The sequence below is a fragment of the Adiantum capillus-veneris genome, chromosome 17 (assembly GCF_014529385.1).
Source record: "Adiantum capillus-veneris isolate H3 chromosome 17, ASM1452938v2, whole genome shotgun sequence".
NCBI classification, from domain to species: Eukaryota; Viridiplantae; Streptophyta; class Polypodiopsida; order Polypodiales; family Pteridaceae; genus Adiantum; species Adiantum capillus-veneris.
Window position 1 is genome coordinate 132,967,938 of NC_140947.1, and position 16,961 is coordinate 132,984,898.

Sequence of the window (16,961 nt, forward strand, 5' to 3'; positions counted from 1 at the left end):
ATGATTTTCCAAGAAGAAAGCAATTGCCACTAGTGGACACTCGTGTATCATAACAACCAGCCCAATCACTATCTGTAAATGCATGCAAGCATGGTTGATTATCTCTACCATAGAAGAGACCAACATCATAGTGCCTTTGAGGTATCTAAAGACACGCTTCACAGCTTGCCAATGCTTAGTGCTGGGGCTATGCATAAACCTGCCCAATTGGGAAACAACATATTTTATGCATGGGCGAGTGTTGCATACATAAATTAAGCATCCCATAGCTTTTTGGTAGAGAGAAGTGTCAATTGCATCATCGCAATCCTCAATTAAGAACCTGAATCCTGTCTCAACAGGAGTTGAAATGGACTTGCAATCCTCAAAACCAAAATGATGCAGCAGCTTCTCAATGTATTTTTCTTGATGCATGATAATATTCCCCTCAATGGAAACAAACTGGATACCAAGATAATAGCTCAAATGACCAAGATTTTTGATCTCGAAAGCTTGTTGCAAATCGGCCTTTAGTTCCTCAATTTTCAACTCACATGACCCAATCAAAAGCATATCATCAACATAAAGAACAAGCACAATCAAGTCATTGCCATCTTTGCGTACATAAAGTGTGTTCTCAATGCAATACAAGCCATTGCATAACGTCCCAGACATAACAATAACATCACCATTTCTGAAGCCATGAACCATACATTTGGCATCCACAAAATGTACATGAAGACCCGAAGAGGCAATGGTAGGAACCGAAAGCAAGTTCTTCTTTATGCCTGGCATACAAGGCATTCTTGAGAGTCACAACACCCCATTTGCAGCCGTAAGCTTTATGTTCCCAACTCCAATGATAGGGTAAGCGGCATTATTTGCACAAACAACATGCCCCCCCTTTGGTGCATCTTGCAAGGACACAAAAAACTTCTTACATGATGTTATGTGCTTAGAAGGACCACTATCAAAGTACCGATCAAGATCAGCCTCACACACTGTCATACATGTAGAATGTAATGAAGAATCATATGTGCATGTAACGACACAAGCCCAAACATCTTGAGCAAGATTAGCTTCATCATCCTTTGCATTACTCGTACTCTCAATGATAGACATGCTCGATTGCTTCTTCTTATCATTACGCTTTGCAAGCTTTCTACATTCCTCAATGGTATGTCTCGACTTCCAACAATACTTGCATCTCTTCTTTTTTTGTGAATCACCATCACTAGAAGAATTAGTGGAAGAGGGAGTTTGGGGCTTTGGTTTTGATGTGCCCAAAGCTTGTCCGGACTTGCTTTTACCTTTTTGAGAGATAGCAAGTGCTTGAGTTCCCTCAATCAAACCACTTCTATTCATTCTAGATTGCTCTTCTTGTAAGAGAAGTGACACAACCTCATCAAAAGTATACATGTTGGGATTTCCTTTTGCAACCAAACAAAGAGTAGTAGCAAAGCTTTGAAAAGAATCTGGCAACCCTTTAAGCAAAGTGGAGATGAGAGAATTATCCGAGATAATCTCATCTATGTTTTGCCAATTGCTCTTTCAAATCCTTAATCTTTGCAACATACACATCAACGGACTCACCTTCAGCCATATGCATTTCCTCAAGTTGCTTCCTCAAGTAAGCCACATGGGCTTCATTGCGCCCATCATACAAAGAAGCAAGTACATCCAAAGCTTGCTTGGATGAAGTGCAAGACCGAATGTACGGAACAATATGACACTTCACGGAAAGAGCAATCAAAGCATGTGCTTGGGCATCCTTTCCATCCCATCTAAGTTGATCCTGTGTAGTTGGAGAAGATGAAGAAACAACTGTTGAAGAGCTACTTGCATCTGTAACAATAGAAGTAGAACTGCCAGGTCTCTTGTCTACATCCGCCACAATGTTCCATAGTTGCTTTGCAACAAGCACATGTTTCATCATGTAAGACCACATCGGATAATTGGTCCCATCAAGGTTATCCTCAACTTGAAGCATGCCAAACAAGTCATTGTTGCTCTGATACCATTGTTGGGTGAAGAAGGAAGTGAGGGAAGCTATAGACGCGCACACACACACACACATAGATGCACACACACACACAGCAAGAAGCTTGATAGCTTGAAGCTCCCTCACTTTATTATGAAGAGTTCAAGTGTGAGTATGAGAGAGAGATACGAGTCTCCCTAAGTACAACGTACCACCACACATGCGTATAGTGTGTATATGTGGTTACACGGGGAAAAACCTCTAGCCAGCACTAGAGTAAAAAGTGTCCGTGTATAGGGAAACGGTTCACATCAAAACTACCCGAGGGACACTTGAGTGTAACATTTACATCCATTAAAAAAAATAGAAATGATCAAAACAAAAAATGGAATCCCACTTCAATGAAATGTGGTTAGCTCAAGTACTAACATTTTGCGGGTTTGATCATCTTGAAGAAGTAAACCACAAGCTATTCGAAGGAGAGGGTCACAACATTTCTTAGAGCTAGATTGGGAGGTGTGTGAAATTGTGATAAGATTTAGGGAGTGATGTGTATGTAGGTGATCATTTCTATACGTGTGTGATTTACTCATCTATATTGAGCAATTGTTTCCAAAGTGAGATGATAGGTCAGAGATTATATTTCATGTATTTTTTCTAACTCTAATTGTCGCCTTAAAATAGCAATTTTAGTTCAATTTTTTTCTTGGTACATATATTTTAGGGCATCCCAAGCATGTTTAGAGATTTTTCTAGACCCAATGTAGGTAATGATTGCCTTCTTCACAGCAAGAAACTCATGGAAAGGGCAAGGGCATCTCACACTTCCCATTTGGCGAACTCTGTGTGCTCTTGGGTCGTGTGTTTGTGGTAGGTGGGGAGGGGGGTTCATTACTAGTGACTATGCCCCATAGGTTTTTATATACAAGCACATTTTTTATCATAAACCTCTATATGGAGTAGTTAGAACTATCAAATTAATCCTCCTTGGTGAAAAAAACTCTATATGTTGATAAATAAATAAATATTTAAAATTAGATATGATATGATTGAGGTGTTCAAGTTGCCGCATAGGTTGAAAATACAATCTTTTATCAAAATTTCCCAAATATACTTGTGTTGAGATTCTCACCCAAAGATCCTTTGGTAGATAGTGGAGACTTCTGCTTGCATGACCACCCTTCATTGTTTTTTAAAAAAAATTAGGTTTCACATGACTTATCGAGAAGGCAAAATGTCCCATGTCTTGTACAAGATCTATGGTGGTCAATGCACATTTGAGCAATCAGCAGGTCTACAATTGTTACAAGATTGGGCACACTCTTGTTGTATGTGATTAACTACAATTGGGATAGCTCGAGCGTAATGGATAATTATTGTGTCGTCTTTCTATTTTTGTTCCTAACGGTGAGTCTATGACTTGTAGATTGGAGTCCTACGAGTTGAGGAGAAGGCATCGGCAATAAATAAATTCATCAGCCATGTTATATTTTCATAGTGTTTTTAAATATTTTATCAATAAGCCACTATGGATGCTTTGCAAATAGGATAGTGAGAACTCACCCCAAGAGGGTCATGCGATAAGTGATATTCTTCACTCATAACTAAAGTGGAACTAAGTGTAAAAGAGGGACCTCCAATTTTTGGCACCAACTAGTAATATCAAATATTAAATACCAAACTCCACAAGAGGTGTCATGGAGTTTGGGGCTACAATATTTAGGCCTTTCTTGTGTAGATGCTCTCAATTTTCCCTTCCCTCTCTCTTATGCTATGTTGTGTACTCCCTAATCAAGTCTACATCTCCTCTCTTACACTCTTTCATTCTCAAGCTTGTGTGTGTGTGTGTGTGTGTGTGTGTGTGTGTGTTTTGTCATAGTATAGGTGTGTGTGTTGTCATAGTCAAGGTGTGTGTGTATACTTGGGAATTGGAAGAGATGGTGAGAGGTTGACATTGAAGTGTGCAAGCAAGATTAAAATTGGAAGCATTCGTTCTCCACATCTCCTTCCCAACACTGGTATCCGAGATTCTGGTTCGAGGGAAATCCAAAATTGAATTCAAATTTTAAGCAGCAAATTGTGAATCGGCAATATCAAGTTTGCAAATTGAAGATAATCAGTGATTAATCAACAAAATATCAATTGATCTTGCTTATTGATGATCAAGATTCGGTATGGCCAATTTCAACCTCAATTGATGGCTAACTCTTGTGGATTGTGAAGGCGAGAGATCGAAAATTAAAGAAACAAGAGTTTTCAAAGATACTGAAGAAAATGATGACTAATAATCTGACATCAGAGCAAACTGCATGAGATTTTGAGGGGGAAATTTAACATAAGTAAACAAAAAAAAAACAAGAAGTGGCTTCAGCTTGAGCAAGTTGTTGAGGGAATTATGATGGAAGAGCTCAAGATTAGAAGAATAATTAACTTAGAGGATGGCTTGTAAGAGCTTTCAAGGAATTTTGATTTTGTTCGGACGTGAAGCCGATGACCTTTGATCACACTAGAAGAATTTTGGGTTTCTACAATAGTCCAAGTTAAAGTCAAGGCTCTTTGCTTCCAAAGCAACTATATCAACTACACCACCCGGACACTTAGACGACGGTCGTGGAAATTGGGTCCTATCTGATCGATTGATCAAATAAGCAATCGTTATAACAGCTTTCCCCCAAAACTCTCGAGGTGAGTGGGCCAGAGACAAATGAAAGTGACCCGTTTTTTAATGGTTCTATTCATCCTCTCAGCCACACCATTTTGGGTGGGTGTGTAAGGCATGGTAAATTGGCTTCTAATGCCTTGTTTACTCCAAAAGTCCTTGAACTTGGAGGAGATGTACTCGCCTCCGTTGTCAGTTCGCAAAGCTTTAAGCTTTCTACCCAATTGGTTCTCTACTAAGGCTAAGAACGTCTGAAAGACACTAAAGACGTCACTCTTTTACTTCAAGAGATAAACCCACACCTTTCTAATAGAGTCATCTATGAATGTCAGGAAGTATAGTGCTCCCCCTAGAGACTTGATTCGCATAGGTCCGCACAAGTTTCTATGAACAAGATCTAGAGGATTCCCTAACTCATTGTCCAAAGTTGTTGAAGTCAACCTAGTATGTTTGCCATAGATGCAATGCTCACATAAAGAGAAGTTAGAGTAATCTAATACAGGGATATAACCAAAAGTTGCAAGAATTTCATTCTCTTTTGACTTATATGACCAAGTCGGCTATGCCATAGACGGCAACTCGGCTACACAAATAGAATTCTCTTTCATGGAAGAGACATAAAGTTAGTACAATGAGCTAGACTTCTGACCATTAAGTATTGACTAGATTCCCCTTCTTGATAATCCAAAAACCATGAGCAAATATGGTAGTGTAATCCAAATCATCCATCTTGGCTACACAAATAGAATTCTCTTTCACAGAAGAGACATAAAGTGAGTACAATGAGCCAGACTTTTGGCCTTTAAACATGACCAGATTCCTCGTCTTAATAATCCAAGAACCATGAGCAAATATGGTAATCATTCAGCTGTCTCAACAGACATCAAACTCTTTGTCAATTTGGGTACATGTCTAACATTCTGCAGCATAAACTCAGTGCCACTACGCATAGAAAACTTGATGTTGCCCACAATGCATATATCAAGCTCATAGGAGTTGCCTAGCTTCATTGTGCCATGCATGGTAGTGTACGTTGAAAGCCACTTCTTGTGAGGAGTCACAAGGAGTCACGTGACAGCTATCACCTGAGTCCACAATCCAATTCTTCCCACTGATCATCATTGTATGCATTCTCTCTTCTTTCATGCAAGGGTGCTATCAAGCCTTTAATGATCAAAACATCTTGCATACGCTGCCACCAAGTTGCAAAGTTTGTGCCATCAAACTTTTGGATGTAGTACTCTTCTCTTTTGGAAGCACTACTCGCAGCCATGACTCAAGAGAATGTGGCCAAAAACTTATGGCAAATTTCTTGGGATAATTTTGGCAAATTTTTCCCTATAACAGGAGCAGAGACTCAAACCAAAAGTAGTAAAATCAATGTGTAAGAACAGCCAAATGTGCCAAGAACGCAAAAAATGGACTCACAGGAAAAATCTGGCAAAGTCTCCTCTATACAGGGAGCAAACTCTCAAACCCGACAAGACAAAAGTAAGCGCATAAACTGCTCAAAACAACCACTGGGCATAAACTGGTCAAAAACATTGCCGTGTGACCACCAACTTGGCATCAAAAGCAAAAAAGTCCAACCAGATACATATCATATGGGCGAGGGTACCGTAAGAGGGGAACTCCAACAACATGTATCACCCAAGGTATCTCAACATTTGAGAATATCCCAGATCAAAGAAAACCTCACACAATGACCCTCCAAGAGGCTAAAGTAGACTCAAAACAACTAGTTATAGTCTTAGAAAGGGCTCTTTTGATCTGAGTCTCAGAAATGACCGAGAAAAACTGCCAAAACAGCATCACAAAAGACATACAAAGGCAGTAACTGCAATTTAACGTACATGAGTGACCGCACACGAACATGGATCAAGAACTACTGTGTGTAGTGAAAAAGGATCCCTGCGAGGATATCTTCTCTCAAAAGAGCTCAATAGTGTGAGTGCACGTTTGCACGGATACGTGCGTACGCGGTGCAGTACGGTGCGTGCGAGAAAGGAGAGGAGCACGAGAGTGTGGATGGAGCAACCTCTGGAAGTATGAATGAAGAGCTCCTTATTCTTCATATACAAAGAATAAGGGTATGTACACACGATGGGCGGGCGGTCGGGGACACCATACATCCGGTCCCAGGCAAAGGCGCAGTGCCTTTACCCCAACAAACTCCTACTTAAAGGCGATGCGCTGATAAGTGAGACCTACTAACAAAACTACTAGTATGTACAAGAAACTAGGTGAGAGAATCTCTCAGCCTATGCCCATTGGCTCCCTCAGTCGATCTACACACAGTCATATCGGCTCTGCTGGTAGGCAAGTGTGTGTACCCACTCTAGAGTCTGCATGTAAATCTCGCAGACTACTTTGTATGGTCTACCAATCTCCACTATGCATCATGCTAGTGTTAGTCATCACATGACTGACAACCTCTGCTGCAAATGCTCCCACTGCAGCTCCTAGACACTAACAAGTCAAACATGAGACGCTTGAACATTGACAAAAATATGTGCAAAGATGGATGTACTTGCCTCCCCTGCACTATCTGCAATCAATACATCATCAGGACTATCCATCACATATGGATGTGTCAACGCCGACACTGGGAGAGCTATGTCCCTCTCACCCATAGGCAAAACTGTGCATCCTGGTACCAACTCATGAGCCTCTAACATGAGCATATCAGAGAACTCCATGTTTGTCATCTCTGCCTATGTCTCCACGAAGCAAAATTGCTCTACCTCTACCTACACAAACTCTGACAACACATGTTGTGTCTCACTAGAGCATTGTCACTCTACCTCTGTCTCTAAAGAGTCTACTGGCACGTCCTGCACATATAAATGCTCTATCTTGTGAGCACGATGGAGCTCACCTGCGAAGGAGACACATCTCGTCTCTCTCTCAAAGCATGCTAGCATCAAAATCTAGACTATGTCGTCTTGAACCTCAGACACATGCATAGGATATATCAAGCCACTATGGGCTCTTATGGCAATCACTAAAGAACAACAATGCATCTAAAAAGGCTCCTCTCTAAGAAGTGTTTGACAACCAAAATCTTTTAATTGTCTCACTAAGATCAAGCTCCATCTTAGCTAAGGGACATAGAGCACGTGTCGTATCGTGTATGATGCACCACTCGGCAAAGACAAATAAACATCTCCTGCACCCTCTATGTCAAACGTCGAACCATCGGCCAAGTGCACACATCCAAATCTCCCACTAGAAAATTTGTTGAACCAATCATGACATGGTGTGACATGGAAAGCAGCATCGCTATCTAGTAACCAATGTGGAGAAAGTGTGTTATCCATAGACATATCTGCAAGAGGTACACTCGAGGCAAGCATGACATCACCGCACTGGCATAGACTACCACTATATCTACCTCTCTAACACGTGTTGTAGCCGTATCTGCATCTTGCATACATCTTCGCTTATGTCTCATACGTCTGAAAAAATAGTGCCTAAAGTGCCCCTATGACCCGAATGCCAACAACGCAAGTATCGGCAAAGGAATGAGACCGTCGTCTCTCAATGTCGCACATGTCTACTGCCATAAGTGAACGCAAAAAAGGCAACAAAGTGGGAGATCACTCAACCACTACAAAATCATGAAAACCATGACCAATCGCATCAAGACCGATGCTCGAATATGCATAAAACAGCTCCACAATCTGCTATTTGCAAGCATAAACTTGGACAAACATCTCAACCAAGCGTAAAGCGCATAACCATATACGCAAGTAGTGAGCAAACTAGCTCAAAATGCATCCCACAAGAGAAACTGCCTGCAAAAATCTGCAAAAACGTGTGAAACGTATGACTGTCTATCTATAGCCACACAAGCATATGCAATCCTCATCCTGCGAGAGTGAGTACAAGAACACCAAGTTGTGTCTATCTATAGCCACACAAGCATATGAAATTCTCACTCCTGCGAGAGTGGGTACAAGAACACCAAGTTGTATCCAAGCTGAGAAAACCTGTCAAAGTGAGAGTAAACACTCGATCACTGTCAAAGTGGGAATATATCGACCACTGTACAAGATGGCATAACACAATAAACTTTTATGGCGAGAAGACAAGGAAAAACGAACAAAATTTCCTTTGTAAAATGAGTCAAAACTCAACGCAAACCGCAAGCAAAAAAACTGAAGATAATTGCTAGAGTGGGAGTAAACTACCACTAAACCATCGAAGAGTAAATTGCAAATACGCATAAACCATGGCAACAATATGGGAGAATCTGATAAAATTTCCCCTGAAAATTGAGCAAAAACTCAAAAAATCTCACCAAATTGCATAAAAAATAGACACTGGGTGTCTTAGTAAACAAATCCACAAAATGTTCTACATACGCTGCCAAAAGCCTGGCAAAACAGCTCACTCCTAACCGAGTGGCTCTATGGATGTATACCTGTCCAAAAACACTTGTAAACCTGCTACATGCGAGCTATAACAAGCTCATGTTGTATCCACAAATGTATACATGGCATGAAACTATACAAGATCGTGCTAGAAAATCTCTTTGGAATGTTCCACACAATTGTATATGAGCACTACATGTGCCGCATCAATTGTGCTAAAAAGACTGTGCAACATGAGCAAAATTGCTGGGAAACTGGCACACACGACCTCATCGGTCGGTAAACTCATTGACCGGAAACACCTGCCAAGTGTTGAACACGCTTGAGGGAAAAAAAAATGCTTTGGAATGGGCCATCGGAGCCAAAAACTAGAGACTCATCGAAGCCATAATGGTCGAGGAGAGTGCGTAAGAATCGGGCCGCTCCGGATGGGGGTTAGAGGAGAGATGATGCCTCTCTCGCTCTATCATCTTTTGTTGTGTCCAGGTCAGGAAAAGATCGTTGATGTCGTCAAAAGTGTTGATGTTGTTGCTGCCTGTGCTGCTTGAAGCCAATAAAACACTCGATGTCTCCTTCTGTCGTCGTCGGGCAAAAGTGCGCTAGCGGAATAGCCGCTCGATCGGTGTCAAAATCGATACAAAGCTAGTGTCAATGCTCAAAGCTGGTGCTGAGCCATCAAAGGGAAACGTCGAAAAGAACACTAAAGGCAAAAAATCATTAAATTGGTGTCAAAATCGATGCGCCGATGTTGAACCGCCTCTCACCATTGGACAAGAGCACTCCGATGCCAAGATGAAGGTGTCAAATCCCTATTCTCTCTCTTTCTCTCACTTGCTTTCTCTCTCTCTCACTCGCTCTCTTCTCATACGCTCGCTTTATCTCTCACCCACATTGTTCACTCTCAGCCCTGGTGTGTGTGTGTGTGTGTGTGTGTGTGAGCGGGGGACCGGATTGGCGAGAGCGTTGTTCAGTTGTTGAAGGTTTAGGTGGGGGGGGCAAGTTTGTCGAGGGCCGTCGTGGGACCAAGCCCTTGCAAATGGTCTAAAATTGCATGCTTTGCTCAATGTCGACATGTTGATTCCCCTCTCTTGTGTGTAGAGCTTGCCTTGCTCGATTCTTTCTCCACCCGATTTGAATTCACACACCCTGCATTGCAGCTTGATGCCTACTGCCTGCCCGAATTTGTTGCCCCAAACTTCTAAGCCTTGCCTTCACTTGCTCAAGGCCGATTTCCTGCGGAACCTGCAAAGCTTCCCCTTGCCTTCCTCGGTGTCGAGCTGCTAATGAGTGTGTGTGTGTGTGTGTGTGTGTGTGTGTGTGTGTGTGTGTGTGTGTGTGTGATCAACACACACAATTCCCCACGATGTCGACCATCATTGTAGATGTGCTCCCCTTGCACCATCGAGTCCTCTCTTTCACCTGCTTGAATTTTGCAGGGTATTAATTACCCCCTTTGCCTTCAATTTCCCGATTACTTCTCGTTTTGTTGGCTCTTGATCTCTTGCTGAATGTTCAACTGATACCCCGTGTCCTCTCCTTGGTTGACTTGTCAAAGCTTCTATGCTCCAGTGTGTGTGCACATACAAGCTTTCCAAAGCTCAAGCTCCTGCTTGGGTTCTCCTCAAGCTCTCTCTCTACTATTGTCCTGAGTTGCCTTGCAAATCCCCTTTCTTGCTAAGGCTCTATGAGAATCATCAAGATCCCCCTCCAAGCCAAGAGGGGCAGTGCACGCCGGGTACCGAGATCCGCCCGATCTCCATCGAGTGTTCGTCGAGAGGAGCTCTGATCCGGAGCTCTGATCCGATGTTGTCTAGATGGATCCACCATTATCGAGCTCAAGCTGCCATGGCCAAGCTTCATCACTCGAGAAGCGGTTCGCCATCGTAGCTATGATACCACTTGTGATTGCACATGTGCATGGATTCATGCGTGAGGGGTGCAGTGCAGTGCGTGCACGTAAGGGGAAGAGCACGAGACTGTGGGTGGAGCAACCTCTGGAAGTATGACTGAGGAGCTCCTTATTCTTCATATACAAAGAATAAGGATATGTACACACAGTGGGCGGACTCGTATCACCATGCCCACTCATATCAAGAGATTGACGTCGAATCTCCTCAGTGAGCAACACACTAGCAACATCAATGGAAACTAGCTTGCCATTAGATGCAAAATTGCTTATGGCTGTGTTGAAGGTATCCCATGGCGATGCTAGCAAACATAGCAAAAAAATGGCCTTTATTTCATCACCAAAATTGAGACCTTTTGAAGTAATCTGTGAAACTATGTTGTTGAACTCGTTCAAGTGAGAACTAACATTAGTGCCTTCTTTCATATTCATGCGCATAAGTTTCTTCATCAAGAAAACCTTTTTTGAGGCATTGTTCCCATCCCATGTTGTACATAGAGCATCCCATTAATCTTTGGCATTGGTCTTATCCACTATGGTAAAGTAAATGGATTCACCAAGGTGCGGGTGAATGGTCGCCAAGGCACGCTCATTTTAAGTCTTCCCACTGATCATCATTGTGCGCCTTCTCTATTCTTTCACGCAAGGGTGCTATCAAGCCTTTAATTATCAAAACGTCTTGCATAAGTTGCCGCCAAATTGCAAAGTTGAAGGGGATCGGGGAGCACCACAGACGGAGAGTGAGAGAGAGAAGGAGACACACATACGATGTGGGTGGGGAGACTGTGAAGTGGCAGCTCCCCCTATACAGTATACTCACTATAAGTATAGGGTAACAGTGGGCGAGCGCCCATGACCTGGGCGACCGGTCAAGGCACATAGGCCTTAACCCCAACAACCTCCCACTTAAAGGCCAATGTGCCTTTAAGCAAGATCTACTAGTGTACAACTAATAGAAGGTGAGATATTCTCTCAACCTATGCCCACTGACTCTCGATGAGCTAGTGCATCCGGCTCTACTGATAGACAAACATCCCGCTGCGAAAGCCACACAGAGCTAGCTCCAAGCTCTGCAAAGAGTCTACAAGAGCTCATGCACTCCTGCAAGTATCGGTCCAATACCTGCAAACCTCCTCTATGCTCTATGCCGAGATCAGTCATCGAACAACTAATCAACCCTGCTGCAAATGCTCCCACTGCAGCTGCTATGTCGAGCCTCGAGATCAGCATCTCGTACATGAGGACACCGAACGTTGATGCAAACCCAGGCAACCTCTACCACCTCCAACTCAGAACTCAACTCATGGCAATCCTGTCCCCTACAATAGAGACCATGGCACTCTGACTCCGAGCTCTAGAGTGACTCCTCGTGCCCACCACATATCACATGTGTACCAAGAGTATCCATCTGTCCTGAATCTGCATCAAGCTCTGGCATAAGAATATCAAGAAATGACTCCACAATAGCCGACATCTCAGCATCCATGTGAGTCATCTCTGTCATCACCTCTGATGACTCATCCTGTTGTGACTCACTAGAGCTGTCCCGCTCTACCTGTGCATCCGTAGACGCAACCTGCACAACAAGGTCACTGCTCTGCACTCCATGCAAAGCATCCTGCAACCCACAAGCAAAAGAGACTCGCCTGCTCTCTCGCTCTCTACCTGGCTGCATGATCACAGAGACAACACCGTCTCTCCCGTGATCCACATGCAATGGGTAACCTGTACCACTCCTGGCACCTCTCGCAATCACTAGCGAACCCAAATGCATCACAAAATCTCGCTCTCGAAGCGAAATCTGACATCCAATCTCTAAGCTGACCAATCGAGATCAAATCCCGTCTCAGATCTAGCACATAACGCACATGACACAGGGTAAATCTCATACCATTGGGCAAGGACAAACATACGTCTCCTACACCCTCAATGTCATACACAACACCATCAGCCATGTGCACACAACCAAGTCTCCCACTAGAAAACGTGCTAAACCACTCACGATACGACGTGACATGGAAAGTAGAATCTGAATCTAGTAACCAATGTGAAGACAATGTGCAATCCGATATGCAATCTGTAGACATAAGATCGTCTGAAGACAAGCTAGATGTAAATGTGACATCACCGTCACAAGCATACTCAGTAACCACCGTACTGATCTCACTAGTATCTGTCATGCCCAAATCTGCATCACGCATCTGTCGCCTCCATTGTCTCAAACGCCTGAAACATCGATGCCTAATGTGCCCTCTATGTCCACAATGCCAACATGTCAAGTCTCTATGCCGTCGAGACTTGCGTGTGGGACCAATCTCTCCCATGGACATAGAAGTGGGACTAGACTCCTCAGTAGACATGGATGTCGCGTACATAGCATGTAAACTCTTCCATAAAGCATGAGTTGTAGTCTCCCTCGAGACCTGCCAGTAAACAGACTCAACCAGATGCAAACAAATCGTAGACATGGCTAACTCATCAAGATCCTGCCAATCATCATCATGCATAGACTTGGGCTTCGCCAATAAACCACACAAGGGTTTATCCTGCGCCAAATCCGCCAATGCAACAAGCATATGCTCCTTCCAAGCAACAAAATCTGCACCATCAAATTGTGTCAGACCATAACGTTGGAAGTCAAATGAAAAATCAGCCATAATGCTCGCAAAAGAGCAACCAACAATGAGTAGAAAATGTCAACCAAATCAGCCCTAAACTGGCTCGAATCGCATCAACAAAAGTATGCAAATATGGCACAAAACCTGATGCAAAGTTGCACCAATAACCGTGCAAAACCTTGCACAAAATCACAAGTCAATATGACTTAATCGCGCATAAATATCTGACAAAATTTTGGCAGAGTCTCCTTTGTAACTGGAGCAAAATCTCAACAGTAAACCTCAAAGAGACAATAATATATGCCACAATGGCCAATCCGGGAATAAACTCGATCGGAATCACCTCACAAAGTCATACATATGAGCATACCCGCTCTTGCCGGAGTACCACTCAACGGCACCTCAAATGACATACATGTGAGTGATGATTGCTGCCAAAATACCTTTCAATCGATGACCAAATGTATGCCAGATAACTATAGCAACATTTTGCAAAACCTTGCAAGATCTGTCGCTATGCGCAATGCGAAATACGGCACACAAGGGCATACACAAGTGACTCCAAACTCCAACCAAATGATGACTGAAAATCACCTATCAAAGTGGGAGTAAACTCAACCACTAAATTGTCAAAGAGCAACCTACGGATACGTAGAAGCTATGGCGAGAACCTGGATAAAATCCAACAAAGTTTCTTCTATAAATTGAGCCAAATCTCAAATAATCTCAGCCATAAACAAATACACAAATCCATATATGGCATACATATACCGCCAAGACCATGGCAACATAGCTCACTCTCGCATAAGTGGCTCTCTGGACAAATGCATATCCAAAAACCTGTGTACACCTATGAATTTGCTGGTTGCTGCAGAAAACACTCCGTGTGTGTGAGATATACCAAAAACAGTGTTTTTGAGACCCGAAAGTGCACAAATAAACCTGTTGTTGTACCTGCTGTAATCCAAAGCATAATTTCAGCAAATATACATCACCATCGCGTCCGGAGCGTGCCAAAACCCTCACCTAGACTCCTAGATCATGTAGATCTGACTCTATATGACGGAGCTACGCAAAAAATTGTGTTTTAGAGCCCGAAAATGGCAAAAACGAGCTGCGCACAGTCTTGAACCTGCTCCTGCTCCACTCAGCGTGATGCAATGTCCTCTCAATGCAAGCTCCAACGCAAGAGCTCTGCCACAACAGCATCCAAGCACTCGAATGTCAAGCTCTCCTCCGCCGAGACCATAAGAATGGAAGAGAACCACTCTTCACCCAATGCCCATCAACGCACGATAGCGTTGAAACTGATGGCTGGAGAGACTTTTAGTCAGTGCATCCACTGTGTTCTCGGACGTAGGAATCTTCACTAAATCAAGGCTCTTGTTTGCCATGCATTCACGACTGAAGTGATAACGCACATCAATGTGTTTTGTTCTGGAATGAAACAGTGGATTGTTAGCCAAGGCAATAGCACTCTGATTGTCACAATGAAGAACTGGTGTACACTGCTCCAATCCAAGATCTTTCACTAGGCGAGCAAGCCACACAGCTTCTTGGTAGAAATGGATGTACAATCTTGAAGAACGAATCTCCAAGAAATAGCAGAACCAGCAAATGTGTAAATCGAACCTGTTGTTGATTTACGACTGTCAACACAACCTGCATAATCACTGTCTACAAATCCATGAATGGATAACTCTCCATGACCATAGCATAACTATCTATCTACAGTGCCACTTAAGTATCTGAGAATCGACTTGACAGCAGCCCAATGCTTTTTATCAAGGTTAGACATAAATCTGCTGACAACTCCCACTGCATGTGCAATGTCAGGTGTAGCCACCATGGCATACATGAGACTACCACAAGTTGAAGCATAAGGAACCTTAGCCATCGCATCTTTTTTCTCAGTAGATTTGGGACAATCGTGTTGAAACGATCAAGAACCTTGTGCACATACTCTTTTGAGAAAGGTACAATAACCTCTTCTTACGGTCGCGAGTAATGCGCATACCCAAAATGTGATTGGCTTCACCCAAATCTTTCATGTCAATTTGACTTTTCAGCTTAGTTTTCAAGTCAGCAATGTCCTTCTTGGAATGACTAGCAATAAGAATCTGTCCATTTGATTGTCTTTTCACATAAAGAAATGGATCCTCATTACTGCGCTTATAGCCTAGGGAATGCATAAATGCATCAAACTTTTGATACCATTGTCTGGATGATTGCTTCAAGCCATAGAGACTTTTTAGAAGCTTACAGACCAGATGTTCCTTGCCCTTTAGCACAAACCCTTCAGGTTGCTACATATAGATCTCTTCCTTGAGATCACCATGTAAGAAAGTTGTAATGACATCCCTTTGATCAAGCTCCATATCTTCAGTGGCAACCAAAGCAAGCAACATTCTCAATGTGGTCATCTTGACCACTGGAGAAAAGATTTCCTAGAAATCGACACCATATTCTTGCTTAAAACCTTTGGCCACTAAACGAGCTTTGTAATTGTCAATCTTCTTCTTCTTGTAAACCCATTTACAAGGCAATGCTTTCCTACCTTTTGGCAATGGAACAAGCACCCATGTTTTGTTTTTCGCAATGCTCGACATCTCCCTCTTCATAGTATGTTCCCAGAGAACCATATCATTGGCTAGCATAGGCTCTTTTTAACAAGAAGGCTCATCACTATCTGTCAGCAAAACAAAATCCACGCCTGGAACAAAACGTTCTGGCATATGTGAGACTCTTTGAGATCTCCGTGGCTGATCAGAACTCGTACTAGCCTGTGTAGTATTTGGCTCGGGAGCTGTCTGGACAGGAGGTGATACATCAAAAAATGTCACTTTCTGGAATTCAACCTCTTTCACTGGCTGTCTATGCATCTTAGTCTCATTAAATACAACATCAATGCTACGGATCACTGATCGACTTTTCGGATCCCATAAACGATAGCCAAATTGACCATCCACACCATAGCCAATGAAGATGCATTTCCTGGACTTAGGATCTAGCTTAGCACGCAACTCCTTGGGTAAATGTGCATAAGCTTCACAGCCAATTGTGCGGAGTTTTTCATAAGACAATTTATGTCCTAATCATAACTCCAAAGGTACACGAAACTATAATGAAGCATGTGGTGATCTATTGAGCAAGTACATGGCTGTGTATAATGCTTCAGTCCCAAACGCTTACGGTAAATTAGCCTATGATAGCATAGACATAATCCGCTCTTGGATGGTCCTATTCATTCGTTCTGCAACACCATTTTGTGCAAGGGTATAAAGACCTGTAAACTCATGCTTAATTCCCCTACTTGAACAGAAGTCTGTAAACTCTTTGGAGACATACTCTCCACCACTATCTGAGCGCATAGCTTTCAACTTATGTTAAGACTGAGTTTCAACGCTAGATAAGAACTTCTTGAAGCAAGAAAATGTCTCAT